We start from the raw sequence: 20,595 nt of genomic DNA, 5'->3' as shown, positions 1-20,595 counted from the left end.
GCTGGGACTGCTGCTGCGATGGTTTTCACTAAGAAATTAAAACTGACATTATCACATGAGGATCTCATTGAGTAGTTTCATAATGAAACATCATTAGGCCAATTAAAGAGTACACCGTCTGGCAGGATGTGCCAGTGGTTACTGTGTAATAACAGAATTAAAAAATACAGTTGTTGTGTGGCTGTTGTATGACAGAAAACCTAAGTACTAATCAATAATCAATTATTGATGTATTTTTTTTTAAAGAAAGTTCAAAATGATTATCTTCCATAGGGACCTACAAAACAGCCACATGGGTGGGCAGAAGCTATTAACATGCATTTCTTAATAAATGCCAAAAATAAAGGTTACTGAAGTTGTAGCGTAATTGACATACAAAATTAACCTTTTACTCAGTCAGTGAAAAACAACTATAAATGAGGACTGGACTATGAACTGTAGACTGCTCAAAGTCTGTGCTTAAGCAAAGCTAGCAGGTAGCATGTTGGCTTGCTTCCCAAAGTCACATTTCTATTAGCAATCTGTCGGGACTGCCAGGATAGGATGCTTGTTTGGGCAACTAGCCAGTTTCATCCCATTAAAGACAAGTGGTCATTAACAACAGCAGGAGGGCTTTACACACACCTGCACACACACCTTTTATCCATTTACTGTCTTGGGCATCAAAGTAGTCCAGTAATATGGGAAATGCAAAGCAGCATGATTTGGCAATTGGGGTGCACTGAAGAGAGAAAGTAATGTATAATTGTGTATGCAATGATAAGACTGAATGGGTTTGCTACCATGAAGCTCAAATCAAAATGTAATAAAATATAAGGTATCCCTGGCTGGAAGGACATCCTATGTTATACAAATAGTTATAAGAACTGACTTTGTAATGATATGGCTAAAAGGCTTACTAATCCGAAGAAGCTAGTGAACCTTGATAAGCAGGTAAGCACTACTAGGTAACACAGGGCTGTAGGAAGTGCTGTTATTCTGTCTCAGTCACCCCACTGATGTGTCCTTAGCAAAACACAGAGTTCTTACGGGACACAGTTCTCTAGTTGAACCTGACCTCTGACCTCTCTGTGAATGGGAAAAAAGGAAAAGGACAATTTTCTTCAGGGGGTTGATAAAGAGTCTGTCAGTTTCAAATGCTTGTCAGAAATCAACCAACAGAAACAGAGGGTGACGGTGTCATGTTACTAAAAGGATATTTCAGTCTCTGACCCTGAGGGAGACGTCCCATCCAGGCCATCTGTTCAGCCTTGGACTAGGAAGAGCAACAGTCAGATTGGTGCAGATGTAACATATCCGCAAATTATTGAACAGTATGATGGATAATGTTAAAGTTGTCAATGTACCTATCATTCATTGCCAGTGTAACATTTTCTTTACATGCTTAGTTTTAATTTGGGAACTGTAAACATGCCAAAGCAAATGTGCAACAATATAGGTGTACAGACAACTATACAAAGACAGGATGAAGAGAACAATGATTGAATGTTCTTATTGGTTGTGCCACTTTGAAGATACTGTATACTAATCCACCCACCACTGTCACTTTTTACCAGCCCCTTTTTTTGCCTCATAAAAGGTGAAAAACAGGAATTGCTGCGTCTCTATAAGCATACTCGTGGACATTGCGCCGTTGCTGTAGTAGGGGGGCCGGGCTTGGACACACACTGATACAGTTTGACAAAGTACTTATTGTACTTTAACTTATCATTGCATCTTCAATTATGTAGCTATCCTCAATTTAGGTCATCCTGTATATGTCATCTGCGGTTTTTCCTGCATCCACCTTGTGTGATTGTGTGTGTGCTCGTCAGTCGCGGGGGGAACGGAGCAGCAGCCCCACCCGCTACAGCAAGCCGACAGGTTTGAAACTGCAGCAACTTTCAGCAACTTTTGTTGGTGGGCTTTTGTTAATTTCATGCACTGATTTCATTTGCAAAAGAGCCACACCAACATTCACAATAACTAAGCAACAGAATACCCCTTCTAATTTTCCACTGGCAAAGCAAAGACATCTTAGCTGGACAGTTTCTACTCAAATAATATCTAACACTGGCTACAAAATGCTGCAAATGGAGAGTCAGTGTTGTTCCTGTAAGTTCAGTAAAACTGGTTGAGCACTGTGAGACTCTTTGTCTGCTTATAGAAGCAGCAGTCAGCACAATTTCGGCACACTTTTGTTTATTATTTCATAAGCACAGAGCTTGCCAGATGAGACCTCCATACAAGCCAAGAGAAACACAGAGCACAGGGTGAATCACCCAGAACAGACAACCCGCAGTGAAGATGTCACGACACACACAGCTCTTTCACAGACTGCAGATGTCAAAAACATAAAGAGGGGTCACAGAGTGTGTGTATGTGTGTGTGTGTGTGTGTGTTTGTGTGTAGGAGGTGCCTGGGATCTAAATGTGGAACAAACATAATTATGTAGGCTACCACCTATTTTGTACTGTATAAATAGAAACATAATTCCAATCCTCGTGTCGACAAAACGTCAGACTGTAACTCTAATCCAAATACAATACAGCTGACAGAAAAAAGAGTAAAGTTATAGTCAGCCAGGAAATGAGGCAGCTCGTTCTTTCATCATATCTGTGAATGGTGAGAACACAGGATGGGGTGTCCAGTGTCAAGTTATTTGGAATGTAAAATACGAGAATGGACGTTCAAATGACATTTTTCCAGAAAAAGGAGAAACATGATTGCATTTTTTAGACAAACAGTTTACTGTTTACAAGAATCTATGTCATTGGTACTCACAGTGTACTTAGGTATTCACTCTAAAGTGTACATTGTCACTTTTAATATATCTTTTTAATATCTTCAAAAGGTGGCTATAGTTGTGATTCCAGCTGTGTAATGTGAGCTTGCAGCAACCCTGACGTGTACTGAGGAGTGTGCTGGTCATGGTTTTTGAAGAAGCAACGGACTGTGACCATGACACCCTCTTTCACACTTTAAACAAGAGCACACACCTCGACTTCACAGCGAAGGAAGGAGGGAGGATAAGCTCATTGAGGGAGATGTTGTGTGTGTGTGTGTGTGTGTGTGTGTGTGTGTGTGTGGGTGTGGTGTGTTGTGTGTTATTGTAAATGCCAGTGGGCTAAATAACAACATATGTAGAGCAGACGAGATCCCAGGAGTTTAAGACAGGCAAGAGGGAGAGGCCACCCTTTGGTCTCGCACAACAGTGCACCATGCTCGCCCACTTTCAGTATCCTATATGGTATGACATAGCATGCAACACGGCCTGAGAATTTACAGGGTAACCAGTCTGAACAGAGCCTGAGCTCTGATGACCGACAGTAGCAAACCGGGTTTCCATAAAAATAAATCTTAGTTTGACCAAAGTAACCCATTTCAACCAATCCGGAAGGCACCCACAGTGCCCCATGTCTCACAATGTATAGGCCTATAGAAAAAACTGCAATGAGTTCAATCAGTTAATTAATCAATTTTCATTTGTCTCATGAAATGAAATATAATTCCATCATGATTAACTATAAAGCAGAAAGTTTCCACCAGGAGAGCACACAGAAAAAGAGTCAGCCGGTTGAATGTCAGTGGCACGCCAGGACCAGGCGTGGTTTAGAGAAAGGACACCAAAGCTCCGGACATCCCACTGGAAACCGACGCAGACACAGAGGCCACAAAGCGCACTGACCAACGCCAGCACACTGACAGGCAGCTATTTCAACTGTAAGGACGTTTTGGCAAAAGGTAATAGTTTTTGTTTTAAAGTGCTAGACTTTTTAAAACATTTCCTTAATACAAACAATTGAGTAATTTAACCTCCTTGACCTGATGTGAACACGTAAACGTCGGCTCTGGAGTCAGACGTGCTACCACTGCGCCACAAGCTCCGGACCAGTAGGATGGTTGGGATCCTGTATATGTCAAAGCCTGTTATTACCATCACCTACTTTGTGACAGAAAGTAAGTTCTACTTAGGTAACAGCACTACATTAATTCTTATCCACACACTGTTGATCATCTGTTCTTCTAATGTCACATTTGCCGTTTTACATCGTAAACAGGTACTATGTTTTTGTCTCATATCAGCACTCCACCTTCCCACTGAGTAATGGAGGATTGGCTCCATAGCTTGGGAAATGCTCATTGACGCTGGACAGGAAACAGGCAACACATAGGAAAAGCACTTTTACTTCTCAACATTAATGGGAAACATCCGCGTAGGTTAAATGGGGCCCTTTGATTTTCAGGGTAACACTGAGGTAACAGCAAAATCAACAGATGCGAGGCGTGAGTTTGTGGAAGATTTTGTTGCAATGTGTGCTGAAAATGACATACCGCTTAAGAAAATGAAGAGGCTACGTCCGTTTCTTGCTAGACATTACATGCAGGGAAGCGCCAGCAGCCTCAGGCAGAGCCAGCACATGCAAAAAGTTCTGCAAGAGGTGCGTGGAAAGAAAATATTTGTTGTTGTCGACGAAACCTCTGACAACAGAGATTGCATTGTCCTCAACATTGTTATAGGTAAGCATCCAATTAGCTTTTATTAAGGTAGGCAAATACAGCATATTAGCCTATTTTTAAATAGGCCTAGGACCTAATACATAACATTTAAGTTAAAAAAGCAAATCCGAAAAATCCGAAAAATCCGAAAAATCCGAAAGGGCTAAAAATAAATCAAAAAAACAGAATTTGATAAAAATACAACGGATTTCATAGGGCCCTAGTTAAAAGAGAAAGAGAATAGTAAAAGTGAGGTGAGAAAGGCAGGCAGGAATGGGGAGGACACCAAAGAGTGAAAGTGAGACAAAAAGAAAGGAAAGAGATAAAGGACAAAGGATGTTTAATAGTTTAAATGAACCGATTAAATAGCAAGAGAGGGAAAGAGAGTAAGTGCAGTGCATCACCTTGCAACATAATGGTGTCATATTTGTTTAAGTTGCAGTATGTTTAAGTAATGACAGGGAAAATCAAACCTCTCAAACAGATACAGGTGAAGAGTTAAACAACAAAAAACTGTCTCGCTATCTTGTACATACCCGTCAGTACACTAAACCAAACATGCACGCAAGGTAATTTGATAAAATTGCCAAATCTTTGTTAACGAATACACTCTGCAGAGCAAAAACCCATGGATACCTCTACTAAACTATGCAAAGCTGCCCTCTATAAACACTTCAGAGATTTCCTCCAGCACATATACACTTACAACCAAGGCATGAAGTTAACTTTTTTGACCACCTATCACTTTTTGTCTTTTGCTGTACATTTTGTTGGTGAGATTTTCAAGTCACACACGTCTCCTCGTCATATCAGAAACAAGCAAATTAATTTGACCTGTTCTTACTCCCGCTTGGTCAGTGGCTGGACGTGGGACTGCTGGGATTGTCGCGAGTAATGAAAATGCGATGGGGGGCCAAGGCTGTCAATCAATGTCTTCCTGTGATGCGGGCCCCTGATTGGTCCGGGCCTGTAAGACACTGCGTACCCTGCTTACTGATAGTTAAGCGTCTGAATCACTCAATTCTCATTGGTGGTCCCCTAATACTGTATCTGAAGTCTCTTTTATATAGACCTTAGTGTAGTGGTCCCATAATACTGTATCTGAAGTCTCTTTTATATAGACCTTAGTGTAGTGGTCCCCTAATACTGTATCTGGAGTCTCTTTCCCAAAATTCAGTCTTGTGGCCTTGATCAACTGCCACTTTGCTCGTTTGAAAACCATGATGTCTCTCTCATGGGTGGGCCAAATTCTTTGGGCGGGCAAAGCAGAGAAAGGGGAGGTAACCTTGCCCCTTATCACTTCATAAGGAGCAAGATTCAAGATCGGCTCATCTGAGCTTTCATTTCATTTTCTCAAAAGGCAGAGCAGGATACCCATTGCTCGGTTTACACCTATCCCCATTTCTAGCCACTGGGGGACCATAGGCAGGCTGGGGGAACGCATATTAACGTTAAAAAACCTCATAAAGTGAAATTTCCAAGCCATGGGACCTTTAAAATGTAATTTAAGTTTGTTCAAAAGCAATTTGTCTACTAGATTTCAGCCAAATGAATGTCTGACTATCAAACAAACATAATATGGATGGCGACCTAAAACTTTGATAGAGAGAATGCCACAAACTAGCTGAGGTTATAATCAAACAGACAGAGGTAACAAAACAATTTCAAAAAAAAGAATGCTGTGATGCGGCAAAAGAATATTTGAATCCAGATCATTGGGCTGTACTTTCAAAAGTGAGTGCAATGGAGCAAAGCCTTCAAAGATCAAAGCTGCACACCAGGGTTTTAACATGACTAAGCCTCTATCTTCTATCTAGAAAGAACTGAACAAGCTGCTCATCTCATACCTTCCTAACATGGCCTCTTCTCTGCTTCCTGAGATGTCACTATCGTCTGTAATTTAGTTCCGTAATGGCTGCGCTGATGGAATAATCATCTATCAGCACCTCCATTAACACGAAGCCAAGTGCCAATGGGATTTGTTCTTGTTGTTCTAAAATGTGAAAGACAGCCAAATGATTCATCATGCAAACCTGGTTTTATTACAGACCCGGTTCCAAATTTCTCAAAACCCGACAATCAGTAAGGTCCAAACATATCAATACTACGATCAAGAAAATTAACTTCTCACAACTTGTATAATCAGGCATTGAATGCCTGTATCCTACATACATTTACCATATAAGGGTATGAAATAGGGCTGATCACTCACAGCTATACTTGTGTTTGGAATCCTGTTCTCTAACGATATTGAATAGGATAAAGGTGTGAAATATTGAACACTTTTTCTATTTTACTCCTAAATGTGTATTATAGATGAATTTGACATTGTACACATGTTTTCAAGGAATTTCTGTCTGCAGTTTCTACAATACATGAGTGAGAGAGGGCGAAGTCTAGATTTGCTCCCTGATGTTTTAACAGATTTAGAGAAAGCAAATAGTGAGGAAGTTGAGGAAGATTAGTTAAACCAGATATGAAATTTTAAATTTACATCCTACATGGTTCATTCATCTTGAGATAAAGTTTTTTTATAATGTTGTATGGAAAACATTAAAGAATGTAGCAAATTCATGGTTTATTAAAGCTTTTTAAATTGGGATATGAACTATAAAAAGGATACAATGTCAAATGTAAACCCTAAATGGGCAATGTATCTCGGAGATACAGAGTGTAAGTTTAAAAATAAAGGTCATGTTTTGAAATAAAACATGAACTTCTGTCATTTTAGTGTAGATACATTATAAAATAGCAATTCATACATTTTACATCATATATCTATATAAGCTTGCCCCTCAGCTTATTAAAACAAAAACAGTCACAGACTTTTGCTGTAAAAGAAAAAACAATTCTGTTAAGATGATGAATTTGTCATCTCTTCTTTCCACAGATTAATAGAAAAGTGTTGATAATGGTATCTATAAAGACTCTCAAAAAGTCTTGAAAATGGTATCAATATCAATAAAAATGAACGATCCCCATCCCTATGTGGCAGTATTCTATTTTGAAGTTCATAATTGTGTGTTTATTTAGCTTGAGCATTTAATCTGTAGAGTACCAGAGCCATGGTAAAACTATTCACTATTCTCCTATGGTGCTGACTACTGTGGTATGATAATGAATAGGCTTTCATTTACTTGGCAAACAGTGAGCAGTGCTTTTTAATCTTTAATTAATCAAGACAAAGGTGTGCTGAGCACTCCTTAGAGCGTAACTCTCGCCAAAATGCAACCTAGGGTGTTTTTGTGAATGTACCCGACTCTAACTTTAGTTTAAAAGCATAATTAGGACAGAAGCACCACTTTTAAGATTGACCGTATCTTCATTTTTCAGTCAAATGGATTTTTGGATGGGAGTGCTATAGGGGCTCTACTATGATCCCATAAAAATCACTATTTTTAAAACACTAAGATGCTGGAGTACATGTGTAGAGCCTCTGCGGATACCTGGGGAAAAGTTTCATGTTGTGCCGAGCCTTCTTAGTGTTTTAAAAATAGTTATTTTGATATGATCATAGTAGAGCCCCAAGCACCTTCACATTACTTTATGTTTGCACCTTGACAATGGCCCGCCTACAGTCTTACACTGTTATCCTCTTAGAAGCTCCCCTGAAACAGCTAGAGGGTCTTATAGAAATGTATTATGATCACAGCCCATGTACCATGCAACTTAGCATTCAACAAATGATTCACATATGGCTGGACAGATTGGATTTGTGCTATCCAAGCAATCATCTCATAATTCTGATGTCGTTAATGATGTAATTCTGACATACGGATCTCTTGGAAATATGGGTGGAGAGATGAGAGCCAACATGACACAGCAAATTAATTCAATCTACTTTTACATCAGCCTTGGTTTGAGTGCATCTTGAGTGCAACTTGACAAGCATGCATCATCAAGTCTGATCTGAATTTTTTAAGACAAATGTCCCTCTTGTTAGGGCAGATGTACATCACCTTCTTTTTTCTTTGTGTTGGCATTTTAAACTCTGGTGGATTTGTGAGGACTATACTGCTCCTCGGATCTCTGCAGTGTAAATCTAGAAAGCTAGCTAGACTATCTGTCCAATCTGAATATTAATTTGCATGACTAACAACTTTTGAACGTACACATTCGGTGGCTATTTTGCAGAGGCACTGTAGCTCCTGCCAGCACTTAGCACCACCCAAAACGATTGTGATTGGTTTAAAGAAATGCCATTAAACCAGAGCATGTTTTTCTCCCATCCCGGAATGCTGTGTGGACTAGCCAGACCCACCTCCGCAGCACTGTAGAGGAAGGTCTGGCAGTGCGAGACTAGGAAGAAAGACACATGACCACTTAGCCACTCGGCTGCTTTGCTGTTCACTGTCTTAAAGCTTGGCAGCAAAAACAACATTTGGAGCCAAAGGCTGTCAGAGACGCCTGGCTCACACATGCTGTCAACAGCGGGCTAGTTCTTTTGTGCAGACGTGAGGTTGTTTGCATAGTGTCACTGAAATAGACTTCCTCCATTAATGTCACTATTCTGGATTTTTTTGTATCAATGTGACTAAATGCTGGAATAGAGCATTATTAATGCCAGATCATGAAGTCTAGAAATCAGATTGAGTAACACTGATCCCCCATCCCATCTGCACACACAGAAAAGTGGAGGTATAATTTTGTCTTTGGCATGCAAGAACGGCAACTCACTTTGCTGTCGACACCAGGGGACAAGTCTCCGTTTTAGAACTGCATAATATAAACCCATAAATCACTGTCACAGAGTCTGTTTATCATCTAAGAAAACGGTTTTGGAAATAATTAAAGTCACCATTAGGCATGGGCTGGTTACTGGTTTCAAGGTATCCCGTGGTTTCAAAAAGTCATGGTTTCAAAACCACTAAAGTCATACTGTTCCTAAGGTAAGACCTGTTTTTTTATGAATCTTCGATGCAGTTTAGAAATCCTTCTTCCTGCCAGTGTGCAACGTGTTTCAAAAAAATATATATTGTGTTCAATGGAAAAAACGTTTAAAAAATAAGACTTTTATAGCTGTCTTTGCAATGCCGTAATACTTGTACCGTCAGAATCTCATACCGGCCCATGCCTAGTCACAATCAATCCACTTGGATAGAAAGATTTTCCAGTGTTAAGTGTCAAAAAGAGGAAAATCCCTCACCTCAAAAAACAGAATGTGCCTTCCTTGTGTTTAAACCTTGTAATTCCTGTTCCCATGTTGTCCGTCTAATGGCAACAGGGTCTTCCAAACATATTAACATTATATTCAGGGTACCCACCCACAACTAATGAAGTGCCTGTGAAGAGAGAAGCAATGCCATTCAAGATGTGCACTAAAAAGGGGGTTTGCATGTGAAATGTTCACTTTGGTAAAGCAAAGAAATGCTGTGCTCATGTGGGTTTCATCATCCGTCCACAGGATCACCAGCTGGGAAATATTAAGTTTAGGAAGGGTGGACTATATTGAGTATGTCATGTCTCAAGGCTGCAACTATTATGCCACTACTCCTTTGAGTCTTGCTGCTACTACTACTACTTCTACTATTACTGCTTTCTCCTGCTAATGGACTAACCACACAACCTTTAAAGACTTGGAATGTATTGCACCACGTTATTCTCATATCTCAACATGACCCACCATATGCTCTTTGCATTTATCTCCTAATATCTTTCAAAATGTCTTTGATGTGTTCTCAACATTGAAAAGTATTACAAAATAATGAGGAAATTGGTGGGTATGAATGTAATGTAATAAAAGCTCCATGCACAGTCGTGTATGGAATCCCCTCTCAATAGATGGCCTTCTAAACAGTGAGCCGTAAGAAAGAAAAAAAGGACACTTAAAGTAGGCCTTTATGAGAAAGAAAGGAGGCTAGCTAGTGGGATAGAGAAGATAAAGAAAACAAGAAATACAAGAAGGAAAGAGAGTACAAAACTAAATACAGAAAATGAGGGGGGGGGTGTAAAAGCAGGATAGAAGAAAAGAAAGGGGTGGGGATAAAAGAGAGAAGACAACAAAAGAAGGTAAAGAGAAGGGAAGGAGGTTGAGAGAGAATATGAAAGATGTTGAGAGAAAGCACTGTAGGCTGTGCTGCAAGGTTAAATCTAATGAGTGTTTATCGAGGAGTGAATTAGGGACACAATTACACCATGGAGAGTAGAAATTTTCACACATGTCCAGGAGCATACACACACATTCATTCAAGGTAATTTCAGGACCTGCTGATGCTTCAAAAAGCAACCTCAATACATCTCATTGTTTTTGGCTGTTCATGAAGACAGGGTGCCGCTTAGCTGAAAAAAACCTGCAGGGTCGATTCAAAAGCAGCTAAAAACTACAAGTGTGAAGAACATGGACACTTCCATAATGACCAAGAGAGGATTTACCTTATATAGCACTATTCTCCAAGGTGACAGCAGTGTTGTTACTGCACTCTGTTTTATTCCATATTCTTATTGTTTTGCTTATGTCTCCTTGTCTCTATGATGTGCCATGACCCAACACAAACACACAGGCACCACACTGACGAGACCACCAGCTGACCACTGTGCCAACGTTGCTGTGGATCAGTCTGAGAGGCAAGGTGACGTAAGTGGCATTGAATCTGTTTGACTGCCTACAACCCTCTTGCTGCTCCATGGCCCCTCCTCCCCCTCCGCCCAGTACTTTCATCAAGGCTGTTGTCATTAAAGTCAATGAGTGATGGAGGGGAGCCCATCAATCTCTCTTTAGGACCACCAGAGTTGAACGCTTGGTGGGAGAGGAGAGCCACTGGAGAGGACAAATGGCTTTGTTTCCCCTTGACTTCAGGGTCCATTGGTATCTCTGGTGGTGGTGGTAGGTGTAAGAGTGCAGGGCTGGAAATTGGGGCAGAATCCCATGCAGTCCGTTTGTGAATATGAAGTGGTGCAGACGCACTGCAAACAGTGGTAGGGTGATCCACTGATGATCTACTTTAAAGCAGAGGGCGTTCAAGTGGGCTTGTGTGCGTTTATCTCTGAGCTAGAATGTACTGCCAGACACAAACCAAAGCAATCAATTCCTGGCCGATGCACAAACCAGAGAATTTCTAATAAGGGGAGAACTTCCACTCTCCTGATACTTCTGGCTTCTGAACTGCAGTTCATCCTGGTTCCATATGAGGGCGCTCACAGAAGAGTGCAGGTTGAATGGGGGTCTATGTGTAGTAATTTGAATGTTGCATTTGAAAGGGGCTAAGAAAATACATACTTTTGGGTGTTAGGTTTTTTAAAGTTGCTTTTTTGTTCTAAAAAGCCTTTTAAAATGTCAATGACGTCATACACATCGTACGGCTGGAGATACTCCTTTATGTCCCTTCCTTCATTCTCTCGAGGCATCAACAACACAGCTGACAGGTTAGACTCTCCCTGTCCCAAAGAGGTCTGTTAATGTTTTAAAGACCATGCTGAAATATTCACTCTGACATTCTGGTTTCGCTTTGGATGCCATCAAGCGGGATCTCTGGTCGTAATCAGTCCTTCACTGACCAATCGGCATTCATTAGCAGAATGTTAGCGTGTTATGGGCAACAACAACTCAACCTGTAAGAAATCGAAAGGACAAAAGTAACTTTCGACATATAACCCATGTTGAACTTGCAAAAACTACAATCAAATCGGAGATTTCTCAACGGCAATCAGGCAAAAGAGACACATTTTGTCGTCTAGCTTCAAAGAGTCCCATTTCTTTTGCACTCGCCTGCGATCCCCCCACAGTGGAACTATGGTGGAACTGCAACCAAATGTGGTACAATGGGGCAAAATAGGGAGTGAACAGGTTCTCCTCAGATGGGCTTTGCAGAAACCAAACATATCCCATTTGGAGAACTTGTTTTGAGTCCAAAGGAGAAAACAATGTGCTTGTCATGCTATTTTAAGCCAAAGCTTTGGACAAAGCAAGGCCCTGTGTTGGCAAGTAATTCATATCTAAGAAAGACCTAAAATATGGCACTGGATAAACTAAGACCTCACAGGGCAGGTTGGAGTTTTTCTTGGGAATACTGTGGTCAACTGACTGCAAGGTGATGAAAGTTTAAGTGGCTTGAGGCATTTTGTCATTTGCAAAAAGGAAAAGCTGGGTTGCTGGGGAAGTGAGTTTGGTTGACAGTCTGTACAATCATAGTAAGAAACCGGCTCAACCAGATCCTTCACCTAAACTTGGCAGCATGTACCAGATACACTCTCTCCAGGCTGCCACTGACACATGTCACAGCAAAAACAAACACAATTTGTAGATTCAAACACCTCAGAGGTCTTGTTCTATCAGAGGTTGATCACTCAGACCACATTTGGAGGTGGATTAGGCCACATGTGGCCACTTTAACATTGCAGTGTGTCTGGCCAAGTGTCCTGGGCCACATTAAGGGCTCCTTGCTCAACTGTGAGTGGAACTAGGAACCTATTTGAAAGTATTTCTCATGTCACAAAAACCAGTGAGTGAATCCTTTGTTTTGGATGTTTTAATCATACTTAGTGATGAGTCAGCATTTTTGTTCCGGTGCTGCCTGCTCTTATATTCCCTGGCTGTCTGGAGCTCTGTGCGCCACAGTTGCCTGGAAAAGGCAGCGACTGGTAGGCCATAACCTTATTTTTTGTTTCATAAAATTTCTCTGAATTCACAAATATGTAGGAAATTCCCACATACATTCCAGCACTTACATCGAAACAGCTATTGTTGCTATTTAGTAGTCTTCCAATGGCAGACATATCTCTATACTATTTAGAAGCAGAAGTAGTTATTTTGTTTTTTAAAAGCTTTTATTATGAAACAGCAACATCAGGAAATACTGGGTCTTCATCAGCAGTAATACAACTCCAATAAGCAAAAATGAAACGTAAAATAAAAATGATAGAAACTACACTTCAAACCACAGAGATTCAGTTACAAGTTACAAACGTACTCAGAGCAGAACACGCATGGACTTTTGTCTCTCTCCTGGCTCTCTCCTGCACAGATCGTTATTTCGGAACACAGATTGTAGCAGTGCTTTTTCAGTTGGCATTGCAGGCTTCTAATGTATGATTTAATGCATGTGAGATTAACAACTGAAATGTATACACACACACACACACACACACACACACACACACACACACACACACACACACAACCAGTCCACCGATATGTACAAATGATGTGTTTATCTGCATATAGAGCAGGAAGTGAGATGCGATCACAAGTGATCAGTCAAGACGCATTTGGAGATGGGCTACACGATTTTGAGAAAAAGTCCTATTGTGATTTACAATACTGCCATTGTGATTGCGTTAAAATGGTATCATGAGTGTACCTACTTGATTATCAAGGAAAATACACTAAATACTAACATTTTGAAATGTGTATTTCTCATCTTAAACATACTAAGTGAAATTTAATATGAACGTGAATGACGTCACCGGACCATCCCAGTGATGTCTGTATTTTTTAATTTTTAGCATTCAGAAAAAGCACTCTTTGGGGGGGGGCTTTCCGCCTTTATTATAGTGACAGTGGATAGACACAAAAGAGGGCGAGAGATGGGGGGATGACACACAGCAAAGGGTCACAGGTTGGACTCAAACCTGAGCCGCTGCAGGACTCAGCCAACACGGGTGAGCTAGACGCCGTCCCCAGAAACAGCACTCTTCTATTCTGCTAGTACAAATACATTCCTTCTGGAGTACAGAGAATTAGAATCTAATGCAACAGATGCATTTCCATTCCTTCACCGAAAGGCTGCAAAATCACATGCTATCATATTTGGACTCCATCTTTTAGGCACATATTTTGGGGATGTAAGGATCTGTTTCTGAAGCAGATGCTATTTGTAGGCTCTCTCCTACCCTCAGGCATCACTGATCATAGGGTGTGAGATGGTTGGCCTGTCAGTGGCAAGTCAGCATCTTCACAGCCTCAGAAAACAGACGACAACCCACCCCTGATTCCTCATGACTCATGTCAGCTGACAGTGCCTCTCAAGTGTTTTGGGGTAGGGGAAATGATAGTGCATGTTGAGCATGCTGAATTTCACTACTCATTATTGTTATTAGATCTATTTTTCTTAGACTACGGCTCAATGTCCTGAGAAACCTCCTTAGTCATACAAGTAGCACAGTTTTAAAATACTGAAATAACTGTTTGAGGTTTCTCAGACTGCAGCTCAAAAACTAACCTTGGACCAAAACATGTTGTAGGCTTTTCATGTTGTCACTAGTGGGTTAAAATACGATCTCACAATTAAATTGAAAAAAAGTAATTGTAAAATAATATTCGAATGAATCCTGACCAGAAAGACAAATCAAGACAAACACACGAACGCACTGTGACTGACCTCAATTTCACATTTAAATAGTCCCCATGTCTTTCAGCCGCGCTTCCTTAGTCTGTACTGAATGACCCCATTTCATGGTCCAAGCAACTACTAATCATACCACAACATGTTCCCTGACCAGAAAAAATGCCTGGGCAGGAAATTACTCTGCACAGAAAAAACAGCAACTTTCCATATTCATCAGTTAAATCTCTATGTTGGCCATCAAATCCAGATGAGCTGAATCCACAATTCTTTGCAGGAACATAGTGTCGTACTAACTTGATAATGAAAATGTGTGAAATAATGCTTTGGGATGATCTGATAACTTTGAAAACACAAACCCCTATCTTCTGCACAATGACTAAACACCTGCACATATTTGTATCAGCCTACCTACAGTAAATGCACAAATGCAGGGGAATGCCAACAATAATATTCTTTTATGATAAAGGCAAGTCAAGATAAGTGGATTGTTAAGCATCAATTTGCCCGAGGGGAGAACAATCATGGTGTTAGAACTCTGTGTGTCTGTTGCTCGTTTCTATCTTGCCAACATTGAGAATAAAATCAACATCATCAATCAAACAATTTGAAACACTTTTATTACAAATCGGTCAGAGCATCAAAGCAACCCGCAGATTGCAGTCAGATAACCTTTCTAGTGGAGCCATCTTTGCAGCAAAGCAGTGTCAGGATGTCATTTATTTGTTTGCTGTGGCTCTCCCTAGGTGTCCATAAGACAAAACAAACCATTCATCATGCTATTGCTCTTCTGTGTTCATGTCAATTCAAATCAAAGGCATCTCAGTCACCAACACAAAAAGACTGAGTCATCTCGGAATCATTTTTGTCATAAATAAAACTTAGTAGCCTTGGGCTGCTATCGCATATTTGTCCTTGTTGAAGAGCCATGAAGAACTTCTTCACTTACTCAAAAAGTCGAGCATAATGAAGCTACAGACAAGGTTGAATAGCAATGCTCGGTTATAACAAACAGGACAAATGGCATCAGCAAACTAAAACTAGATGTGTGTCTAACAATAGAATCAGAATATTTCTTTATCTTTAGTGTCTATCAAGGATTTCCAACTGAGTCCAAAGTGAGAACAATTAACATCAATCTCATTCATACTTGATAGGACTGCTGACTCATCACACCGAGACCATTTTAGGCCTCAACTCATATTGATAATTATACCACACAAAAAGATCATTCGTCAGAGTTAAGCCCAACGGACTACTTTAGCATATTTCCACAACAGAAACTCTTGAATCAGTGCCCTGAGAACAGACAAAAGTGAATTCCTAGCAAGAGAAGTTCTAGTCTTGATTTTAAATACTTTAAGCTCCAGAACACACAACCTGCCAAAACATTTTCCCTTATGTTCATTAACTTCATAAAGAGAAAAATCCACTCTAGCATTGTCGCAAACTTTTCCCATCACTCTGTTTATACGGCACTTCCTGATTCAAAATAAATCTGTCCAAATGACTGCAATATCCCCCAGTCTAAGCCCATCTAACATCAAGGATTTATTTTTTTCCTGTAGACCTTAACATGCCATTTCCATTCCACAGCTCTGTCTGGATGTTTAATAGGATATCTGAGTGGGCAGATGTTTGGAAAAATCCAGAAAAACAGTCATCTCTCTATAAAGATGGCCCATAAGTGGTCTGTTTAAGAATAATATTTAACGTTAATAATTAGCTAGATAAAACGACCTAAACCTTCATGTCACATGGTGACCAGGGTTATCGCGTGACGCATGTCCTCTTCCTGCCGGGCGTGCCACTTGGACACAGCATGGATGTATTAAGTGAACGGTACACAGTCCGTCGGCGGCCAGCAAAAACGACATACATGCATGCACATTTGGTTTGTTATAGTAGACCCTAGCCGCAGCGCTGCCACTAGTTACCGAGTCTCCTCCAGGATGAAGAAAGCCAGCAGGCAAGCTAAATTTGTGGCAGGCAGCAGCAGCTAACTTTGAAATAGTGATATTTCACGGTAACTGCACAAGCTACCGCGACCACAATTACTCGTTTTACAAATTAGGGCACACACTGGAGTCATCGTGTGATAGCCATATAGCGTCACCGTTTCATTGTCTGATACACAAGAGATGACAGCAGCAGTTCTCTGTAGGTAACAGTAGTTCAGTAGTTTATCCCATATTACTGGATCAATGTTACATTAATGTTTATCTTATATCAACTGTATCCTTTTGTATGCCAGTGTTAAGTTTCAAATGTACCTGTAGTCAGTTATGGCCCTTAACTTTGAGCACCTGCCCCTTCAGAGGTCTCTGCACGGCCCTGCCCATATGACCGGATAAGTTACCGTTGTTTACTCTGCCAGCTACCTGGCATATGTCTGTGTAATCTCTGATTAAGGCGAAAGTGTAAAAATTCACAGCAAGCAAGTGGGCGAGTTGATGACATTTTATGCTGCATGCGCAAAACCGGAAGAAAACAAATATCCAATTGTGAAGAAGTAAGGTGATTTAGATAAAGGTGGCAATGAAAATGTCAAACTAGAGAGAAGACAAGATTCAGGAACGTCTGTCGGTTAAACTCCAAAATTGTCAGACACATTAAGGAACGGCAGGAGACTCAGTTGTTTATAACCAAATATGAACGTCTCAACGTCACAGTGTAATCTGTGTTGTCCTGCCACCAATACCATTATTAGATTTATCTATCGACTAAGTTAAAATGTTTAAATGTTTCTGACTTCATCACTAAGCTTTCCCAAACTCTTCATATTATTTCCTCACAGCAAAAGTCTTGCTATCTAATGGGTGATTGAATATTAACATTATCAATTCAATAGATATCAACCAAACTGCAGAATGAATTAATATATTATTTTCAACCTTTGACTGAAGTCCCCACAAGAGTGACTAGCTCAGCTACATTGATTAATAACTCTTTTTACTAATGTGTTAAATAGAATTTTTAAATCCATTGATATTGCTGATCATTGTTTCATTTTTTAGTTTATCTCAAATGTGTATAATTTCCATACAACTATACAGTGCTCAAAAATATAAAAGATTTTTCAACAAATACGTCAAATATGATCTCTCAACATCAGTGGACAGATATTCTTCAATCTGCCATCCTCAAAAAGCATTTTTATAATTGTGTCTTGCAGTGTTTCAAAGCATCTTTCCCCTCACTCTTGCTTTGTCTAAATCGCAGTATAGATCAGCTAATCCCTGGATAACCTTTGCTATACTGACTTCTGTAAAAACTAAACACAGGCTTTACAAAAAAATACTTTCAGAGTACCCCTTTTAATTTTTTTAAATTTAAAAATTACAGAAACAAATTAAATCATGTTCTCAAAAGATCCAAGAAACAATACTTTAAAACCAAATTGACCGTGTATCAAAATAATATGGCTTATCTTTGGCAAACTATATCTTTATTATTGACAAACACAAAATTTACATCAGAATTCAAGACAGAGCATGGTATCACAAGCAAGCCTGAAAAAATTGCTGATTCATTTAATAATTTCTTCTCGACAATTAGAGATAACTTGTCTTCGAAGATTCCACCGAGTAAATTTGATCCTTTGCAGTTTATGAATTCTCCCAAACGGGAAGATTTTCTGTTTTCTTTTAATTATGGAAGCTGAAAGTCTCATCACCTGGTTCTGATAATATTTTTGGTAGTTTGCTTAAATCAGTTCTTATCTGATACATTTGCTTTTAACTCATAACTTCAATTACAAAAAGGTATTGTTCCTGTTGAATTAAAAATAGAAAAAAATCATTTTGCTATACAAAGATGGTGACCCAGCCTTGTTTGAGCATTACCAGTAATGGCAACCTTTTTGAAAGAACGTATTTATCAAAGATTGTTGAATAATCTGGAAAGGCCTACTATTCTATTTACTCACCAATATGGGTTTATAAAGAATCACTCTACTTCTGTGGCTGTCTCTTAAAATGTTAAAGAGATCTATAAATCTTGAGATAAAAAAAGAAAGCACAAGTAGGATTTAGATCTATCTAAAGCTTTTGATACAGTAAGACATTCCATTCTTCTCCCCTTAACGTTCCCATCTGGCAGTTCAAAAAATCCAAATCACTCAAGTTTTCAGGTTTTTATCTCAAAGACAGGAAAGAGTTTATCTCTGTCAACGATATTAATTCTTCTCTTTGCAATGTCACTTGTGGTGTACCTTAAGGATTGGTTCTTGAGCCAAAATTATTTTGAACTTATATTAATGATCTGTGAAACGTATCGAACAAACTGTATAAGGTATTATTTGTTGATGACACAACTGTTTCTTCCTATAAAGACCCTGATAAAAAAGTGATGTTATTAAATAAAGAACTCTTTAAGTTAAATGATTGGTTTAACTGTACTAAATGATCTCTTAATATTAAGAAATCATGTCTTATTTATTGTTCAACCAGGAAATGCTGATCAGTCTTCATAGATACATATAAAAAATACTATTATAGACAGAGTTTAGTCTACAAGGTTTCTTGGTGTACAACTTGGTGAGTCTCTTTCTTGTAATTGGTACAGTCACTAAAATTACAAAAATGTGTTAGGGTCTTTGGAAAAGTTGGTTTATCCTTATATACACCACTGTAACTCTGACTGTATGAGGAAGTACTCATCCCACTAAAACTGCCTGTTTTCCATCTTGAAAAGGGCATTACGAATCATCTACTGTGTGCATAACAATTCTTCTTCTCAACTTCTGTTTTTAAGATCAGCCCTTATCACTGTTAATCAAGTCAATCAACTACAGATTGCTTTATTGGTCCAAATTCTAAATAACATACTTTCTTCTTTTTTTACATGCCACTTGATATAACTACAAATTCAAGCCTTCAGTTTGGTTTCAATTACAGAGGTTTAGTGATATGGAATACTTTGCCATCATATTTTAGAAAGCTGTTAGAAAGGTTTGTTTTTGTCTGTGCAATGTCATCCCTATGGAATGTCCTTGTAAACAACCCATGTACCTAATATTACTTTACCTTTCGTATTTATTTGTATTTGGTCTCTTTCTATTGTAATTGGATTATGCATTGGAGAGTAATCAGGTTAAGTCCCTCTAAGGTTTTTTGCATATCTCCATTACATTTTACTGATTTTGTGTATTTGATCTGTAGTATTGGTATATGTGTAAACCAATAAACTAAACGTGTAAGGGAAACTTCAGGCTATGTTGTTATCTAATTCCTCTAGTCCAAAGTTTATATGAATGGCTTATTGGTTTCAATATTATATCCTATTTTTAGACACTGATGGACAGATGCTTTTCAGAAAAACAGGTTTGTTTTCAGATGTGTTTGCACTGTTTGCAAAACAATATAAAGTAAAAGAAGATCATTTAACAGGGAAGAGAGATTATTCAGTTATTTAGCTAGGAAATGAAATGGTGCCCTCAGCCTGAACAGAATAATAATGATTTAATTTAACAGCATAATAGATACCCGGCCAGTAGGGAACAGTACATGAGGACGATTATGGCAGATCAATAGATGTTGGGTTCGAAAGACATTAAACCCTTTAATTTTGGCACAAGGCTTTTTATATATCGGTAAATTAATCAGGTTAAACTGCATCCAGGGAACTGCTGTAACAATAGAATGACAAATTAAGGGTATGCTCATAATGAATACTGAATGAATAATAAATGTTAAAAAAGTCAAAGCCAAACCCAGTGTAAAATTTAAATTGGGGTTGAAAAACATCTTGGAAGAGATATTTTACTTCCATTACCAAACTTGACACTTTATTAAAAAGACATGAGGTTGTGATGTAGGCTAGGTCATTGATACAA

General features: G+C 39.2%; 1 protein-coding gene and 1 long non-coding RNA gene across 2 annotated transcripts in view; one reads left to right on the top strand and one right to left on the bottom strand.

The window, feature by feature from the left end:
- The window catches only part of LOC116672026 (partitioning defective 3 homolog), a 398,621-nt gene that overhangs the window by 362,957 nt on the left and 15,069 nt on the right, over nt 1–20,595 (bottom strand).
- LOC116672042 (uncharacterized) lies at nt 1,740–19,275 on the top strand. Its single transcript, XR_004327450.1, has 3 exons — nt 1,740–1,895; nt 19,182–19,188; nt 19,265–19,275. It is a non-coding gene; the product is annotated as an uncharacterized LOC116672042 (long non-coding RNA).

Source organism: Etheostoma spectabile, chromosome 22, assembly GCF_008692095.1.
Source record: "Etheostoma spectabile isolate EspeVRDwgs_2016 chromosome 22, UIUC_Espe_1.0, whole genome shotgun sequence".
Classification (NCBI taxonomy): domain Eukaryota; kingdom Metazoa; phylum Chordata; class Actinopteri; order Perciformes; family Percidae; genus Etheostoma; species Etheostoma spectabile.
The sequence above is the reverse complement of the archived record's forward strand: the minus strand, read 5'-3'. Positions and strand labels throughout refer to the sequence as shown.